General features: G+C 31.4%; 2 long non-coding RNA genes across 2 annotated transcripts in view; both read left to right on the plus strand.

Annotated features, from left to right (window-relative positions):
• The first annotated feature begins 8677 nt into the window (after positions 1–8677).
• LOC149477640 (uncharacterized) overlaps positions 8678–20495 on the plus strand; it is a 35079-nt gene continuing 23261 nt past the window's right edge. The window contains exon 1 of the long non-coding RNA XR_016317551.1: positions 8678–8760. This is a non-coding gene — a long non-coding RNA (uncharacterized LOC149477640). The remainder of the gene's footprint in view (positions 8761–20495) is intronic.
• On the plus strand, positions 12173–14128 carry LOC149477641 (uncharacterized). Its single transcript, XR_016317571.1, has 3 exons — positions 12173–12740; positions 12867–12928; positions 13003–14128. It is a non-coding gene; the product is annotated as an uncharacterized LOC149477641 (long non-coding RNA).

Here is a 20495-nt window from a genome sequence, read left to right on the forward strand (position 1 = left end):
GCAACTACGCGTAATAACAGGGACCCTCACAGGGCACGGCCCCTTTAACAAACATCTCTTCAATCTAGGGATCACAGACAGTCCGCTATGCAGAGCATGCATGGAGACCGAGGAAACGGCAGCCCACGTCATCATGGAATGTAAGGGGGTTGCGGAGTACAGGGCAAGACACCTGGGGTCTCCCGGGTCCCTCCCCGAAGCCTTTGGCAGCCCTCACAAGCTGCTTGGCTTCATGGAGGAGCTCGGGTGGTTTCAATTTTAGCTGGTTTCCCCCACCTCCCTCTCTCACGCAAAATAGGCGCTTGACGTCGAGTTGCGGAGAAATGCCCGTATTATTATTATTATTATATGGTTAATAAACGGATTGCGCTAATTTGGCGTTTTAATTTACACCATCCCCACACATATATAAATATATAAATTTAATAAAATTCGACACTACCCTTCTCTGTAAACCGTACCTGTTTTATTAGGTCAACTTGTAACGTCTTTGCGTTTAATCAAAGGAAATTTCCAATTAAATTGATAACGATCGGGACGCGCATTGTTTCGTGTTACGTTCAAGCATTTACCGCTTATGTAACTAACTTATGTATTTTGTAACAACTAGATAAAGCACGCGGATCTGCTTGAAATAAAACCATTTAATTTTTTTAAGTAAAGACTTTTTACGGGTTTTTTTTTCAACCGGTTACGAACACTTTACAGCGAGCGTGATTACAGGGAGACGATGTTACATGTCTTGACGGTCATATAAAACTTTAAATGTTGGGTTAAATAATAATATAATTAATAAATCGCGTTTAAAATCCGTTAAAGAGTTTTTTATTTCAGTATTTTACTCTCGTATCTATGCATAATCAACCAAAAGAAAATAACTCTCCATTTTTTTTTTTACTAGCGGTCCGCCCCGGCTTCGCCCGTGGTACATATTTACGTTTTCTCTACATAAAAACCATCCTCGTACTTCAAGGAATATAATAAAAAAAGAATTATCGAAATCGGTTCAGCCGTTCTCGAGTTATGCGCTTACCAACACATTTTGCGATTCATTTTTATATATATAAGATTATCCGCTATCGAGCTACCGAGCGTTCGTAAGTGTTCACCACCGCAACTTCTCTGTATTTGCAAATTCGTTGCTTTAAAGGTTTAAGGGAAAATATGAAGAGGATGAAAAGAAGACGAACCTACGATTCTACATTCATGCATGGATAACGAAAAACAGAAGCGATCACATGCTGCTATTTGACGTCGATATTTTTGCGCGTTGTGTTTTTCCCCGTTCCACTTTGCCCAATTCGTTATATTAATTACTAGCTTTACGCCCGCGGCTTCGCCCGCGTTTTCAAAGAAAAACCCGTTTCCATAGGATTTCCGGGATAAAACCTATCCTATGTCCTTTCTCGAGTATCAAAATATCTCTATACCAAATTTCATGCAAATTGGTTCAGTAGTTAAGGCGTGATTAAGTAACAGACAGACAGAGAGAGTTACTTTCGCATTTATAATATTAGTATGGATGGAAAAATATAATTAAAAAAAGGTGTTCTTATTATTTTATGGACATCTATATTCCATACTACTATTATAAATGCAAAACTATGAGTGCCTGTTACGCTTTCACAGCTAAACCATAGCACCAATTTGATGAAATATGGAATGAAAATAATTATAGACCCAAGGTAAACCGGGAGGCACAACTAGAATAATATGAATAAAAAATCGCTATTTTATAAAATAATACACTTATAATTATTATCATAGGAACCTGTATTATTATAAATGTTAAAATCCATTTCAAAATCAAATAGGTACCTACACTCTACAGTCTATATTCATTCATAAGTACAAATAAAATAAAAATAAAACAAACATATAATAAAATATTGTTTGAACGTTAAAGTAGAGCAAATTATCAAACACACACTCACAGCTCAGTATATTTTAAATTTTTTTACAAAGCAAAAAGTTTCATAAATCTATTAAACCCAAAGGCAAATAATTAATAGAATATTGTACATTTTATTGTAATACCTAAGTATAATAAAACCCAAAAATAATACTTCAATTAGATAATACCACAACATTAACGCAAAAACATTGTAGGTACCTACGCGGTAAAAATACCACAAAAAACACGTCCATGAAAAACATTCAGTTAAAAATATGCAAATGGAAAATAAAACGGATTGTTACATCGGAAATAAACACCTACAATGAATGCTAACAAGCTTTTTGTAAAGTTGGTGCTACACTGGGGATTAGATCTGACTAGTCTAATTAAAGTTCGCAATTAGTAGTCTCCGTTTTTTTACTATCATAAATACATATAATAAAACAGGTTTTCCTTCGTCCTTAAAGGATGAATTTAAAATCAACATATTGAAAAAGAAAATAATATATTAATTTTAAACGAAAGAGTTTTGGAGTTTTCACACTTGTTGACTCGGGATTAAAACATATTTTTCAGCCTGTAGGTGTCTATTATGTACCTATTAAATAAAGCTATCTAATTGTAAAATAATTTCTGAAGTAGCTTCTTATTGTTTTTGAGTAAATACGCTATATAATAAAATGTTGTACATTTAATCGAAATACGTAGACGTATGTACAAAAGTAATGTACCTACCTATAAAAATAATTCTAATCTGAAAGACAAGAAACAATTAGAATCAGGTTTTGTTCTTATAGGAAAAATTCTAATATGTTGTTTTTGTAGTTAAGAGAGTTTATTACCACTTGGAATATTTTTTTGAGATAAGCTGATATAAAATAATCGAAAATAAAGCTTGAATGGTTGGTGTTGGTGCGTTACGAAAAGATACAGACAGATTTATTTTACAACACCTTATGGCTTATAGTTTACACAATAAAATCATAAATAAGTTCTATTAATAAAATTCTTACCCAATAATGAATAAACTATTTATAAAATCATTTAATTATTCGCTCAGTGTGTCACAATACTAATCAACACCCTAGTCGCACTGAAAAAAAGGCGGGAAACCGCGCTTTGCAGTATTCAAGTGTTCAATTTATCCTAAAAGCCTTTAATTTTTGAACTGATTTGAATATACTTGTGAAATTTATTGATTAATATAGTTTTTTTGCGATGCTTAAGATAGATATCTATTAAAAAATGTTTAGTCAAATGTGAAAAGAGTAAACATAGAGTTTATATTTTATTATGAATACCTACAAGTTTTGTTTCATCTTAATATAGGTATAGGTATTTATTTTTTTAACATTAAAGATAATATTAACCGACTTCCAAAAACAAATAAGAGGAGGTTCTATGTTCGTTTGTAATCTGCAAGTAGGTATGTATTTTTTGTATTATTATAGACGATTTTTTTGTATGTTTGCACCAAGTTTACACCACGATCATAGCAAAGTATAGTAAGTATTTCATATAAAAAAAACTATATTTTTAATATAAATGTTAAAATACACACACTAACACAGGTCTCACTCCCACGTCGCATATTCCCATATTTTCTGTTTATCCCTTTTTATATATCCTGTAACATGTATAAAAGTACGAACATGGTATCACCAGGGAGTCATTGAAAGAAAAAGGACACTTTTCATGGTCATTTATTATTCTATGTAGAGAGAAAAGTTTAAATCGGTGGGGCGTTTTATATTTTGGCAGACTTTTGATGTAGAGTGTAACATTATAATTTACATGTTCAAGAAAACCAAAAAAATGATTTAATATTTTTATAAGCAATATTTATTTTAATAATGTATAGATGGTATAACTAATAGTAGTAAAACTAAAGGTTTTTCTACTGCAAGTTAGGTTCGTTTTTTCTCTAAATCGCAGAATAGTTACAACTTAATAAAAAATTGCTATTTCTAAATTAAAAGTTTAATGATGACAAATACAAGTTTACAGGTATTCAAGTGAATGATATACATAATGAATACATAAGTATGTATAGTAGAGTTTAGTTTCTTGGATTGAAAAGTAATAAGTACCTACCTAATATAAAAACGATTCGATTACCAACCAGGAACGCTACTATGTTCTAATACATAGGTATCTATAACCTTTTAAACACTCAAAAAATGTGTATTTATCTCTTACTCACCTGGCTATAAATCATCCACTCCATTAATAGCTAGCCTCATCACGCTCCTCTACAAAAATATCAACGAAAAAAGACAAATTTAACGACACATTAACCCTCAGCCGATGACCGGGAAAACCCATCAATTACGCTCAACTAAAAAGCGTTTTAAAAACGACAAGAAAATAAAAAATAACACAAAAAAACAACCGTTAACAACCTCCCAGGCCACTGAATTAATCTCCATAATATCCCGGGAAAAATCTGTTCGCTGTAAAAAACGGTCGAGTTAAAAGGCCATTTATCACCGGGGTCCCGTTGGAGGATGGAAAAAATGGGAAAACCGGGGCAAATGTAACAGGTGGTTGGCGTTTGTGGTTGGTTAGTGGTAGCTGTGTTGTTTGTGATGCATTATTGGTATATGGAGCTGATTTTAAATGTGATTTTTTTTGCATAGTCTGTTAGACTGTGTCTAAACTACGGTAGTGGTTTGTGGAATTTTGATAATTATAGATATTATAGTGTTGGTGTTTAGTCCCGTATCCTCTAGTGGGGTAAGGGGCAGATGCATTACTGTTCACTGTTTCTGTTTCCCTGATTGATTTTCTTTACAGCAGGTAAGTATCCTTGTATGTTCTCCCAGAGCGTGACATTTTTTGTTATTAGTTAAAACCGGGAATCGAACCCAGGATCCCTCGGTTCTATACTTAAGCGTTAACAACTGTACCAAGGAGGCAGTCAGTGGTTGTGTAAGAAAGAAACAAATAGCTTTGTTATTAAATAAGAAATTAGAATTATTACAATTTGTACACAATTTGTATGATTCTGTGGCATGATTTCATGGAGTAATAAGAGAGCTAAAGATTAATTTTATTTCAAACTATTTCAGAGGCTGTTGAATGAGTTCAATCCATCGTCATTAATACATTTATCTCGGATTTTTATAAGTAGCTAAATCACTAATTTTTTTCTTAAAGATGGTTCGAAAAACTCGGTAACATTTAATTGAGACATCGCCTTTGTTACAAATGTTTACTTAATAAATCCTGTTTGCGAATATCTAGTATTATTTTATTTCCATCCATTTTAATTTTAGTCTGATAAACTGAACATACCTACAACCGAACGAATTAGCTTTAATAACTAATCAGTCACTATCTAAGTACTGAAGTTTTCTGCATTCATGAGTGGTAATAACTTATAATTAACACGACTTTCTAATAGATGTAATTAAATAGATAATTCAATTTATAATATAAACATGTAGATAATTACTTTTTCATGAATATTAAAAAAAATATATCATCGACACATTACTTGTGCAATTCTAAACTTTGTAGAAAAATAAAAAAACGTACTTAAAATTATTTCAACATAAAACGAGACATCTTACCCTAACCGATTCTATGCTTTCGAGTCGTAAGCGTAATGTGAATAAGCGCACCCTTTCGTTGTACCTATCTGGATTCATTCAAATACACCCTTTTAAATGACTGCTACCGACATCTAGTGTGGAATAGAAGACAAGTTATAATATTACACGAAACAATATTCGTTTCTAAAATTGTTTCATATAAAAATCAAATACCGTTAAAAGTAAAAATTCAGAGTTCTATAGATTAACCTTACTATGATAATATTTCATATAAGTTATTATTATCATAAAAACATTTTCATTAATTTAAACTATTCAACAACAGATGGCGCTAGTATTTTTAGTACAATAACTGACCACAAGATGGCAGCACCAATTTGCTATTTGTCACTAGATGGCGGTAATTAATACGCGCCATCTAGCGGTGGGTAACGGTATTGTTTTATTTAATCTATTGGATAATAGATGGCGGTTTGTTTTCTTTCAATAGAAAAATAATGGTTTTGAATAGTTTTAGTTATCTTATAGAAATGTTATCTGATCAACCAAGCTATTAATTCAACGTACTTTTGAAACTTAGGTACACAGGAATACTAAATAATAATTAAATGTTTCCTAATGTTAAAATTTTGCCTTATGACCATGTTTTGTAATTTATATTGTTTTGAATCTTGGTTTTGAGTATAGGTAGTAGCCTGTTTTTATTCAGAACAATTAATTTAACATTATAGGTATAATGTTTTCAAGATCCTCCGTCCTATGGACGCTGCTTTGTGTTATTATTACGTGTTTACCTTGTGTAACAAAAATGGCTAAAAAAATAATAATGCTATTATATATATGATATGCTATTTTTTAAATAACGTAATATTCACTGCTAAAAATTTTATACTTTCAGTGAAACAATCACAAAATTCACAAATTATCTTAAAAGAAACTAAAGCAAACTTTAAATTGTCTTCCTTCATAATAAAATAAGACATTCAATGTATACGAGCGTATTCATAGCAGCATCCCATAGATTCTGGGAACAATAGAAAATAAACATTATCTTAACCCTTTGCAATTAATTACAATAACAATACGTGACCTTTGCTTTCTTGGGGTCATTGTCTTGTCTTTGATAGTTTTTTTTTGACGGACGGACGGAATGTGAGAGTAATAAGATGTAAGCTTTGCATTGATTAATAAAATAATAGTTGATCCGTTCTTGAATACATGTATGTCCGCGCGGGTTCGCTTGTTTTTACTGTTAAGACAGTGAATTGTGTGGTTTCTTTGGATATGAAATGAGAAAGCGTTTAGTGTGTGTAGAATTTCTCGGTATTTTATTTTCTTCTTTTGGAAGTATGAGGTATTTTCGAATCCGTAAAAATATTAGTAACTTTTAAAATAATTTGACAGTGACTGATAACAAGGTAGATAGGTAGGTACATGTTATAGTTTATGTAAAATTTATTTATACCTGCTAAGTATATTATAATATCTAATAAAAAAAGTTATTCGTATAAAAATGTATTTATCTTCCATTATTATCGTCTTGTTCAGTTTGCTACGAACTTCGTAGCACCTTCGAAATGGTGTCTCAAGCATTTTAACTTGTAATTTTTATTTTAAGCAACTTTAAATTTTAATTTAACTACTTGGAGACACAACATTAAAACTTTCTTTATAGTTATTTGCACTTTTTATTTTAGAGTACTCAAGTAGCATAATAATAGTTTATTATTTGTCATAACAAATGTCATTTTCACTTTGTAAGTTGGTGATTCAATGATAAAAAATAATTTCTCAAATTAGTTGTTTTTTGCAATAATACTTTTAAAAGTACTGATAATTTTAAGATTTTATACTAGATTAATGTTATTGTGAGAAATGGATGAATATGATTAAATTGTGTTACATTATAATATTATGGATTGTCTGTATAGAGTAGGTAAGGTAACTGAAATTGTATTATTCTTGTGAACAAATTTGACTTGCGACGTCACTCGCGCGGTGACAAAATGAAAACTGAAATGTATCTTTTATTACCAGAAAAATCTAAATCAAATTACTAATAGATCCTTAAAGCCATTCTAGCTAGAAATTACCAGCAAAACATACTTATTTATCGCATTTATAATAGGATAAAAGGAGAGTCCATTCTACATTTTTTTTAAATTTAACCTATCCGAAATATTACTCATCTGAACATTTTTGTGGTCAATCACCTAAAGTCTAATACACCTTGTGCACATATTATCTTCTTTTCACTAAGTACAACGAGCAAAACCGGAATCAAGGCTTGTATTTATATTCAAAAATTTATAACACCTACATCTAAACTTCGTTAAAAGTACTTAAGACCCGTATAGTACAGTCTTGAATAATATTTATTAATATAAACATCCAAACATTATTATTTCATATTTTCCACACTTATTATAGATTAAATAATCTACAAAATAACGGTTCCAAATTAACCCGTTACTGCGGGCATGTCTCAATCGACCATTCCAGAGCGTATGGACATTTGTGTCCATCAAAGCGCCGGCTGCAACCCGACGCGTGAGAACCGGTTATGCAAATCGTATTCATTGTGGATATGGACAATTCTTTACCTTTTAATTGTTGTTTTTTTAGCTCTATGATGACCTGGCTTGTCGATAGTTTGGTGTGGTGGGGATATTTGTCGATAGTTTGTTGAAGAATGTATAAATTTTGGAAAAAAGTTGTTTTAATATTGTATGATTTTTATATACGATAAATGTTACTTATAATTTCAAAGAATTATCGAAATATTCTGTTGTTGTTTGATACAGATAATAAATATTAGTATTTAGATACAGTATGTTTTTATTCATAATAATAAAATTCTATTTGCTATCTGCACAACTATCGAATATAGACTAGGGACTCTATAATTATATTTCAGAAACAAGACTTATCATCTAACTTTACATAGCATAAATAAAAATCAAAACTACAAATCTATCGACACGCAAACATCACTAACTACAACGCGCCAAAACCGGTCAGGTCAGTTCCGGAAATCACAAAAGGCCCACTGGATACTTAAATAGGTCCAAATATTATAATGAAATGCGTTATTATTAACATTGCAAAGGTGCTATTATGTCCAGTTAGCACCCTTGCCACCTTTTGTGACGACCCTTCGCAAGATAACCGGTAAGACAAGTTTGACCCACTATCGCAGGGAAAGGGTTAAATCAGTTGCGATCTGACCATGTCTGGATATGGTCTCTTAAATTTATTAAATATCTTTAAAAAGTTTCAAAAGTGTTGAAAAAGTGGTTTAAACCGGTGAGTGTGGTTTATTGATTTTTAATAGTTATAGAAAAATAACTTTAACGTTATAGAACACGTAATTTTGTTTTTATTACATATAAAATATTATGTAAAATTCTTATATAAATGGTTCAAAATCGTTAAATTACTAGAATTAATTGGTAGTTAAAACTATGTCAGACTGGACGTCCGTCGTCATGTAGGTACCGTACCTACCTATACATGTAGAGTCGTAGACGCGGTCTCTTGAAAAGCACCTCATATTAATTCGTCAATGAAAAGTTACTTAAATTTTTATATTTATGAGGTTATTAATAATTTAAAATATTTATTATGTAGGTATAGATACGTATAAGGTATTGCCGAAAAGAACGTAAGTATAAAATAAGTTCCAAACATAAAATCTTCAATAACACGAAATCTTTATATATAAAAATGAATCGCAAAATGTGTTGGTAAGCGCATAACTCGAGAACGGCTGAACCGATTTCGATAATTCTTTTTTTATTATATTCCTTGAAGTACGAGGATGGTTTTTAATTTTTTATGTAGAGAAAACGTAAATATGTACCACGGGCGAAGCCGGGGCGGACCGCTAGTATAAAATAAAAACAACAACCATAGTTTTATACAACTTCTATTTCCATAATAAATAATAATACAATAGCTTAACAACTACATACTTAATTCTAACAAAAAAGCCAAACACACGTAACAAAAAACTATCTACAACTTATCCATAAAAACTGTATAACTTTAACCCACCTACTATCGATCAAATTTTTTGAACCCTCACCGATTGGCCGGGTCTGTTTGTCCGTATTTCTAAAGATTTTTCTAAGTGGGCGGTGGGGGAGGCAATATGGCGCCTCTAACCCCATTTTTCATGACAATGCCGTTTGATGTCGACTTATCAACTCTTATTTTATAAAAATATCATGGCCGTGAAATAAAAAAGATTATCGATTTTTTTCTTTGATGGAATGTTGCTGTAGTTACAGTCGGATAGTAGATATATTATTAAAAAGATTGCATGTACTAACATTTCTTTGTAGTTTTATTCATCAGTAAATCAAGTTTCAACAAAGTAACTTTCATTTAAACTAAGTAGGTACCTAACTGCTATTAAAAAAATATCTAAAAATATTTTGGCTTTATTGGTTACGTCTTGTTAGTTGTTTAGATACTTTCGATATTGGTATAGTCTTCAAGCGAAACGGATGACCTGATTTGAATATGACCCATGTACATAAATTAATAAAAATAAATGTTCAAAAAATAAATAAATGTTCATAAATTGTTGGTACTTTTTATCCCGACGGAGTGCAGGCGTAGCAGCGGCAAACGGCTATTATCTATTCAAGGTTAAATTTCCTGAAAATAATCATAATTTTAAATAAGTATTTAAATAAATCTTTTTCTAAATCATCAATAAAGATAAAAGTAAAACTTATATGTATTCAAAAAAATACACAATATTCAAATACATTTCTCATTGAAAAATCCTTAAAATATCCCATTTTCTTTGTATAAAATCTCTAATCGGGGGGCTCCATCGGCGCCCGTCTATCAAAACTTCGTAATGATTACACAAATATAATTACGTCTAAATTCTTAGGTGAAGGGTCTTAGAGAAAAAGTGAGCCTCCCCAAGGATGGGGGGGAATTGATTTTATTTGCGAGTCGACACGATTTTTTAATTAAGATCGAGTCGAAAATTCAAAGCGCTTTTTGTTCGCCATTTTCTGAACTATAAAAATTAGCTTAGTAACAGAAACGAGTGTTTTTGGAGTTTAATATTTTTACGAAAATATTATAATGTAGTAGTAGTAGTAGGAGGTAGTAGGTAACCTAAGTATTATAATTATTGACATTTAATTTAGGCATTTTAATTAATTATGGGTTTATAAACCGTTCTATCTTAATATATATAAATCTCGTGTCACAATGTTTGTCCTCAATGGACTCCTAAACCACTTAACCGATTATAATAAAATTCGCACACCGTGTGCAGTTCGATCCAACTTGAGAGATAGGATAGTTTAAACATGTAGGTACCACGGGCGAAGCCGGGGCGGACCACTAGTTTACTATATATACCTATTACGTTTTTAACTCTTAACATTCATAATTAAGTCCATCACTTACAAACAACCTATACACGTACTAAATACAAGAAAATAGAATCACTTCAAACTTACCTTGAACCATAATAGATATTACTTTTAACCAATAATTGTTTCGAAAATTCGCATACCTACAATATTCTGATGGCATAGGATTATTTTATCTGAAGACGTAGATGATAGTATTAAGTAGGTAATTTTGAATATTAAACCTAGCACTCCTTCAGCGTGCAAGATACCTATAGGTATACATTGTGAGGATATACGGTCTACATGCCTCTTTGTATCCATTCCATCAATAAAAAAGTATAGTATTTCTCAAGTATTTCACATCCAACAATCTACAACCATAAAATACAGTATATATTCAAGTTAATACTACATCATTATTCGCGAACTAAAAGTAAAATTTTTCACAGCGACACGTCAATCAGGCCCCAGAACTTCCCTCAACCAATTAACTGTTTAACAACGCTCATTTATTTAAAAACATAGCCAAAAGTTCGCTTTTACGAGTCATTCGGTTAAAGGCTTGCGGAATTTTTCTTTTAAAGTAGGTTAAAGTACGCTGTTACGGTAAAAAGTAAAAAGTAAAAACCTCAAGAAGCTTTGTTGTTTGCTTGAGTTAAAAATGAAAAAAATATATATTTATACCCAGTCACGATATAAAAATTACCAATAAAAAAAGATAATCGACTGAACTAGGTACTAGACCTGTGCTATTATAGGCTATAGGCGATGGACGATCAAAGTTTTTAAGTATTTAGTAGTGTTTAGGAAAAACTTATAAATTATCTGATGTGTGTAATAAAATAAACGCTTTACTTGGAAAAGCGATTTCTCTCGTAATCTATTGTCCTATATTGAACGAATTTTCTAAAATCCGTTCGCCAGCTCTACATTTTAAAGGTCAAGGCCACAAGTTTAATGCAGTTTGTTAAACTGTTGAATCATTTTTATTGAAAAGATACACGCTGGATAAATTATTATCCATATAATTAATAAACAATGAAAAATATAAATGCTGTTTATACGATTCATTTTGTTCTGAAAGTCTACGAAACAATAAGTATAATAATTATAATTCTACTAGGTTTTGAATCTCGCATTTAAAGTTGTTGGAAAATAACTCAAATGGCTCCAAAAATTTCCGATTTCCACATTAAAATGTGACCCTTAAAAAAGGAATTCCAAGAGAGCGGGGTCGTCTTGGCCCCTCGGTACTTTTTTGACGCCCACTAGCCCTTTTTTCGAAGGGGGAAGTTTTAGCAATTTAAATTTTATCTCCTCTTAAGGTGATGAATTAATTTTTCTAACATTTACGGCCCTTTTCAAACCTTCCTAATTTTTATATTATTAAAGTTGTCGTGATGAAAATTCTTGACAAGAAAGTTCAATAGTAACACAATACGTCTACCGTTTTAGAAACATGATTCCATGATATTTTCTCGATAGAAAAAAAATACAAAGTTATCATTGTTATTTTTTTTTTAATCTCTGGCATCTTCAAAATAACAAACGTAAAGTTACGACTTTTTGGATATTAACTATTAAATATACAACCTATACGTCTACCGTGTTAGAATTTTGAAATATGCGATGGTTTTGAAATAAACAAGAAATACTTGAAATTAGCGCGCGACCAGCCAATATAGCGAGAGCCGCCCTGTACCTTCCTACCCCGATCGCTGCACGAGTCATTCCCGCTACGGCTGTCACACGGGGAACTTGTGTCGCTCGCGCAATCGTAAAAAAGGGTGACAACACGATAAGACAAAATGAGACAAATGGGGACAATAAAGAAAATAAGAAGAAGAAACATAAAGGTTGGAGGAAAAAGAATGCTTACAATTGGAACAAATTAATGAAGTAAGTTGGTTTTATTTTAAATTTGATGATAATTGTATTATAGACGATGTTTGATATGTACCCCTGTTTTAAGTACATAACGAATGTGTAAGATTTTTTCATTTATAGCATAAATAATCTTTTCAGAAATCCGGAATCCAGAAGGAAAATAAACCCACTGATTGTTCACAATGTGAATCCACTCCTTCGTAAGTACCTTTATTCAGTCAAAAATGTATGTTATCAAAGCTCTACTGGTTTTATCGCATGATTCCATTTTTAGCAAAAAGCAACAAAGTGCAAAGAAATAAAAAATCATGGTGAACTTAGTGGAAGTATGGCGGACATAATATGGAATAGGAGCTCATTGGAGTAGTATTATATTAAAAAAAATACGAAATAATTTCAAGAATTACATTTCTTAGAAGGTGGTAGATAAGTATGTTGTATAAAGAATTTGATGTTGATATTTATTTCATTTATACTTACTACACCTGTGCGGGAAATTGCTTAGTAATAAAACAGGTTTATATTCATATTTACATAGTAATGTGAGTTTTCATTTCGAAAAATTTTGTGTAAGTATATTAAATTGAGTTCCTGGGTGATCTGGAAACACAATTGGGCCCGGAAGATGGCGCTGCAGTCACTCCTCCTAATGACATGAACCGATTTGGATGAATATTTGTGTGCACATTTCATTTTTGTGTGATGATTGGTTGATTCGCTTTCACATTAGCTAATATTATGTATTTTTGTTGTTAGAAAGTAAACTTAATTTAATGTTTATAATACATTATTATTGGTATAAATAAGCCAGTGTTCGTCTCACATTGCTGTACCTGCCTACCTACCCTACCAGGGCCTAACTTTGTTCTGGCTATTTTATTTTGATTATTTGTAATGAATAATTACAATTATAATAGAGTGCAAAAAATAAATACATGCGTCAATATATTTTGTGTTTTTTTTAAACATTTTTTTTATTTAAAAAAATATCATTCCGACCGCGGCTTTGCCCGCGTGGAATTAGATTATATCGTGAATCCTGTCTTATCCCACAGAAGTGTTCAGTTCGGATAAAAAGTATCCTTTGTGTAAATCCAGGCAATTAGCTATATTTTATCAAAATTGGTAATGTAGTCTTGACGTGATTAAGTAACAACTAACAAAAAAATATACAAATTAACATCCAAAGTTTCGCATCAGTTTTACTGTATTAGTGATATCTTCCACTCTTGACTTTGACTGAGAAGAATTAGGGTTTATAACTTCTTTCAGAAATATTACCTTTCATTTCTGGGCATGACATAATATCTACGTCAGCATCAAATTCTATCTAAATCCATTCAGTAGTCCGCGTTATTGAGTACCATTTCATTTTTTCAGAGTAACAATATTTTTTGTTATATTAAAGATTATTTATAACCTGTATTATTTTGTAATAAAGTAAACATTACGAAATAATAATTATTATTAATAATGTCTAAGTAGTTGTTAAAAAGAAGATTATTTGTTTATAAGCAAGAAAATAAAACCAATAAATCAACAATTAAATATATGTATAAGAATATTATTATAACTGTATGACGACTCCATACATGTTTGTCCCGAGTCGGCCAGCGGCAGCGCGGCGAGTTTGCAAGAATGACTTCGCGCACACCCGCGTTCGCGATAGCGAGCTATTAGACTCCGCCCGCCAAGCAGTGGATTTTTTTTTGTGTATCGTCTTAATGAGTGAAACGGCACTGGATTTATATCTTTGAAATAATATTGGAAGATTTTGTTCTTTGCTCGTTGCTATTGATTTTGTGTTTATTTCAATAAATAAATTTCTGTTATTTATGATTACAATATGCTCGTACAAATTATTTACAAGTGTTAATACAATTTACTAGTTTCAAGTGTTAATATCGAAGAGTCGGTATATCTTACGTAAATGTCTAGTCGCATTGAGTCAAAATGGCTAAAGAAATGGTAAAACTAAGTACAGAAACGGTAGCTCTAAAAAAATATTAAGTTATTTTATATTAGTAGTAATAGATATCAGTTTTCATGTGACTAAGTAAGAGATGCTTTATCTTCTTGTGTCTGATATTTCTCTACATATTAGTAAGTGTCAAAAGGTTATTGAAAATAAAAAAAATGTGTGCGTGTACTAGTGTACACATTTAAGAAGTGAAACTTCTTTATGACCTTATTTTTCAAAAAAATAATTTACTGCAACTTCACAGAAATACGTCGAATCACGCGTGGTAGGAATAAGAAAAAGATGGCGCGTAACGGAAAAATGTCACGCGTAACGAAAAAATGTTACACCAAATTTTTTTCCAACCCCGATAAAGAAGTTTCACTTCAAAAAATAATTAAGACTTAGGTACCACGAATACACGGTATAGATGGAATAATAATAGGTAACCTGAGCGAAAATGTAGAGTCGTTAAGACTCAAGTTCTGTGCTCAAGTTAAAAAACTAAATAATAATATCATAAACTTGTAAACATATGTAAATACTACTGAATACATTCATTTATTTTCAATTCGACTCTTTATTCAAATCCCCTGGGTCCTCCTACGGTCCTCTGAGAATACTCAAGCATGTCATTAGTATAGATGACTCTTATTTTGTGTCACTTACTCAATGATTACATATCAAAAAATAAGTACTTACTTATCTAGTTTATTGTTCACAAAGAAATAACCTAATCTACATATAGGTATATAAAAATCCTTTCCTTGGTCACGGCATCACGCGTGAACGGTTGGACCGATTTCGATAATTCTTTTTTTGACGTGACAACGTCTTAAATTAGGTTGCGACTGGGAGTCACTTATGAAAAAGTGTAACGCTCGGTCGTTACGATGAGTCACCGAACGAGAGAGAGGCCCGCCGAATGCCTTGCGTCTCTCTCCCACTCAACTATGATCGAGAAAAAGACGTTGTCACGTAAAATCTTCGCCCGTAAAACCGACTTTACAGGCAACCATTTTTTATTATATTCCTTGAAGTACGAGGATGGTTCTTATGGAGAGAAAACGTAAATATATACCACGGGCGAAGCCGGGGCGGACCGCTACTTATTTATAATAATAATCGTAATTGAATACCTGTGTTGAATAAGTAATAAAAAAATGCAATAGTATTGATGTCAATCTATTAAATATCTGTTCTAGTTATGTTAAATCTTGGTTAAAACCATAAAAAATGGCTATTCATGCTTTAGATTCCTGTATTATTATTGTTTTCATCATTTTTGCATCTTTATAATAATTGCATTTTTAAACTTAAGCAAAAACTAATTTAAATAAGATTTTAAAAACTTGGCTGTATAATAAAGTCTAGTTGGATTTGTCCACGGATTAACTGAATCTTGTTAGAAGGAATTCGAAATAAAATTCACAGCAGGGGGTGGTGAGAGGGTAAAAGTTTTTATCTAAAGTGCAATTTGTATTATATAACTGTTATTGTTATTCTAATACGTAAGAATTATGTATAGGAGGTAAATAAGTATTAATATATAGAATTTGAAGATAAAACCTTGCAGATAGGTAAGTAAGTCGGTAATGAAAATGACTAGGTACCTACAGACTTTGTAGTTAATCTATAGTCTATACTCTATATTATTTATTTATTTATTTATTTATTTATTTATTTAAGGTCAGCCAACAGTTATTACATCAGTACAAGCATACAAAAAAAAAGATTACAAAATAACTTACATAAATGTAACAACTACTTAAAGGCTAACACCACATGCGAAATAAAACGGTTTACGGTTACATATTATGACAATAACTACAACGATTAATTTGAAAAAAATAAGTTAAAAAGAAAACAGTGATAGTTAGTATCTTACATTTAAATATTTTTTTATGTTGAGAACTATGAGAAAACAAAAAAATGTAAATAATTAACTTATAAATCTAAATTGACTAAACATTTAAAATTTATATAATAGTAAACACACAAAACTTGACCGGGACAATGATGTTAATCATGAGACAAATGAAGCAACAACATTATTTTTAAATTTTGGAAGACTGTCTGAGAATATGTCTATGTCTATTGCACGATCTTTTGACAATTTGTTATACTGTTTTAAGAGCCTATTTATTGTGGCATTCTGACCCAGGTTGGTTTTAGATATTTTGGTCGAAAAAGGGGCGTATTTATCTACACGGGGCAACCTCGAAGGTGCGTTAATATTTATTCTCTCAATAAGAAACGGGCAGTCCAACAAACCATTAACTAATTTGTACAAAAAGCTCATGTCCAATAACTGTCTCCTGTCCGATAAACGATGGAGATTAAGGCTGCAGTCTAGCAAAATTGCGTTTTCAACAAGTTATTTGACAATTTTTTCCCGGCTAATGAAATGATAAACTGAATTTTTTTTTCTTGTTTATCAATTAGTGTTATATACGCAATGCGCGTGAATTTTTTCACATTTATAAAGTTACTTTATGTTACCTTAATCAGGCCTTCAAGATAAGTCTCTTTCCCCCAAAGACATTTCGAGCTAACTTTGTGCACTCACTACGTTGCAACCGATTACAATTTACACAATCTGATCAGCGCATTATTATCCTTATATAGTCGTTATTAAAAACTGCTGAACACAATTGCCGAAAAACTTATGATTTTCTTAATTAGAACGTTATAAATTCATTAAATTTCCCATTTTTTGCCTTACAAAATCTATTGATAAATACTGCTAAAAGTTATTTTTTCCATTAATTTATTCGAGTTGGTTGAAGACCAATGAGTATTAATCCTTTAAAAAATTTTTTTTTGAATTTTGATAATTCTTTAAATATTAAAAAAATATTTAAAATAATTAGGAAAAATCCTAGCGAATTTCTTTAGTCGCGCTCCTTGGGCCGGAGCGTTCTGACGTGTGCTCTACGCTCGATTTTCCTTCATACCGAAGTGAAAGTTGCTCTACTTCATTAAATTTAATATTTTTGTTAATTGATTATTTTTATCATAGTTTTGTGCAAATATTCGTATTTTTAAACATTTGATTTCGATATGGAAAATAAACGAAAAAAATACGCGTGTAACTACTAGAAAAACAATTATCTTCGAACATATAGTTAATGAAACCAAATAGATTGCAAAGGTGATTGGCAACAATTTCTTTATTTTACGGGGTGTCAGTAAAGGGATGTATATTTCTTTAAAACTAAAGTAAGCTCATAAATTTTCTTATAATATATTTTTTTTGAAGTTCCAAAAATGAATAAATATTTTTGGAACTTCATTTTCGTTTCGTTTGAGAAATACGAAATATAATATAAACTTGTATTGAGAACTTGAACTTCCCAAGTTCATCCGGGGAAATCCCCATACGGGGAAAATGATTTGTTTACTCCAAAATTATATCCCGAGGTGTTTTAATTTTTTCTTCTAGTCATTTTCAACGTAGCGGCATGTTGTTTGATTATTAATTTTGTAACTTAAATACAGGATGTTGGTTTTATATTCTGATCTTACAGACGCGCTGACAAATTTAGTCCACCATTTCTAGTTTAGTCCACCAACTCTAAGTACCAATATTAAAACGAATGGATTATCATCACATCATCAAAACTCAGATGTAATGGAAGATCACAATAACATAGAAAATTCAGTGGGTGATGAGAACTAAACAAACACAAGTAACAGAGACGCGAAGAATAAAAAAAGAGGACGAAAACGATAATTCGTTGATGCTTTCCCTTTTCGACGTATTGTTAGGGTACATCACTAATCTGCAAAAAACAAAACTGATGATTCCCAATTGCTGATTAAAAATGAAAAACAAATAATCGACAACAGTGGTGAAAATTTGCTGATCACAATGAAACATCCTTCAGTGGTAGCAGATTTACTCATTTAAAATGTATCGGTGAACAGCGTAAAGGAGAGGAGGACAGGAAAACATTATGAATGTGGATGGTGGATTGTATACAGGGTCTAATTCGTCTTAAAACTGATATCGAAATTACTTTACCTAATGAGCAAAATGACAATAATAACTTTTTAAAAGTATAACGAGAAATATCTAAAAAATTTACTTTATACACTCCCATATCAAAAAGGGAAAATGGGACTAGTAGAAGTTAAATGTCTAATTCCGGCAAAAGACATGAAAGCGGAAGATGCGGTTAAAAAAAATTTTAATATTTGAAATATAATGCAAAAAATAACACTTTTGTCATAGATAAGAATCATGACTATTTTTTCCAAATTCAGGGACAACTAAACGTTGCAGAAGCAGAAGTCTGCTTATTTGCTGTTTGGACTGGAGTGAATCATTCGTTAAAAATAGAATATATAAAAAAGTATGTAACGTTTAGGCAAAATAAAATGATGGACCATTATCAAGATTTTACATAAATTGCCTACTGTCAGAATTGATTGATTCGAGACTTCAGCATTCGATGTCCATCAAGGACCCATCCTATATCATTCAAGCGATTGAAAAAAAAGAGATAAATCCAGTGCAACCGATAAAGCATCAGAATGCTAGCAAAAGATTTATTAGGTTTATCAATATAAATCTATATATTATACATCACTACATAGTATAAAACAAAGTCGCTTTCCCTGTCCCTATGTCCCTATGTCCCTTTGTACGCTTAAATCTTTGAAACTACGCAACGGATTTTGATGCGGTTTTTTTTTAATAGATAGAGTGATTCAAGAGGAAGGTTTATATGTATAATAACATCCATTAAATAGTGGAGAAGTACTGTTATTTTTGAGGTTTCTATTGTGATGTCGTAAAAAATTACATTTTTTCCGCTTACATTGCAAACGCAGGCTGAACCCTACGAGTTTTATCAAAATAATGTACTAAGTATTATACACATTGAAAAGGTCTACAGAAAAGTCCGCGATGGTATATGTCTATCTCTTATGGATAACCCACAATAACTTTTTTTTGTCAATTACTTTTTACGACAAATAATGGTTAATTTGCGAAGCGATTTTAACCAATACAGCATTAATCCTTAACCAATTAAATACCTTGAATACATTGTTCATTTAATATAGATCTATATGGCCCTTTACACCGAATGATTTAAGTGAATATTTTCGAAGATATTACAGATTTAAAAATTGCGGGACGTAGCGTTTGCGGCGGCACCGGCCGGCCGCCCGGCTATCTATTTTATACCCGTGCGAAGCTGGAGCGGGCCGCTATGTTTTTATATACAACGTTCACAGTTTTTCTGTAGTGTATTTAGTATCAGCATTGCACCCGTGCGAAGCCGGGGCGGGTCGCTAGTAATATAATAAATCTGTAGAAGACGCGAAGACTGACATCCGCGCGGACGGAGTCGCGGGCGGAATCTAGTCAGAAATAAATATCTTTTGTTTTCATTTGTGTATTTTTCTATTTAATAATTTTTTAACACCAACTTTACATTTCTTTTATTATATACAAAATTTGTTTATCCGTTTTATTAGTTAAACTGAACAACTTTCACTAAGAAACTTAGGTCGAAAAAAATGTATAGAGTTATGCATTTTGTATGGAAAGCTTATTTTTTTTTATATTTCGTCCAAATTTCTTTGTAAAAGTTGATCAGTTATATAAACATGAAGTTGAAGATATCAATAGAAAGTATTCGCAAATTTTGTGTACTGATAAAAAAAAAATCACCCGGTGTAATTTTCACGAAAATTGTTTCAAATTGTCATTTTTGGTACTTATTACGAATATTAAATTATGCATACGAATGATTTAATTTTTAAAAATTAAGTGGAGCAACATTCCCTTAGTT

Source organism: Colias philodice, chromosome 24 (assembly GCF_061535455.1).
Source record: "Colias philodice isolate Cphi_HAF_F1 chromosome 24, ilColPhil1 Martin Lab GWU primary, whole genome shotgun sequence".
Lineage (NCBI taxonomy): Eukaryota > Metazoa > Arthropoda > Insecta > Lepidoptera > Pieridae > Colias > Colias philodice.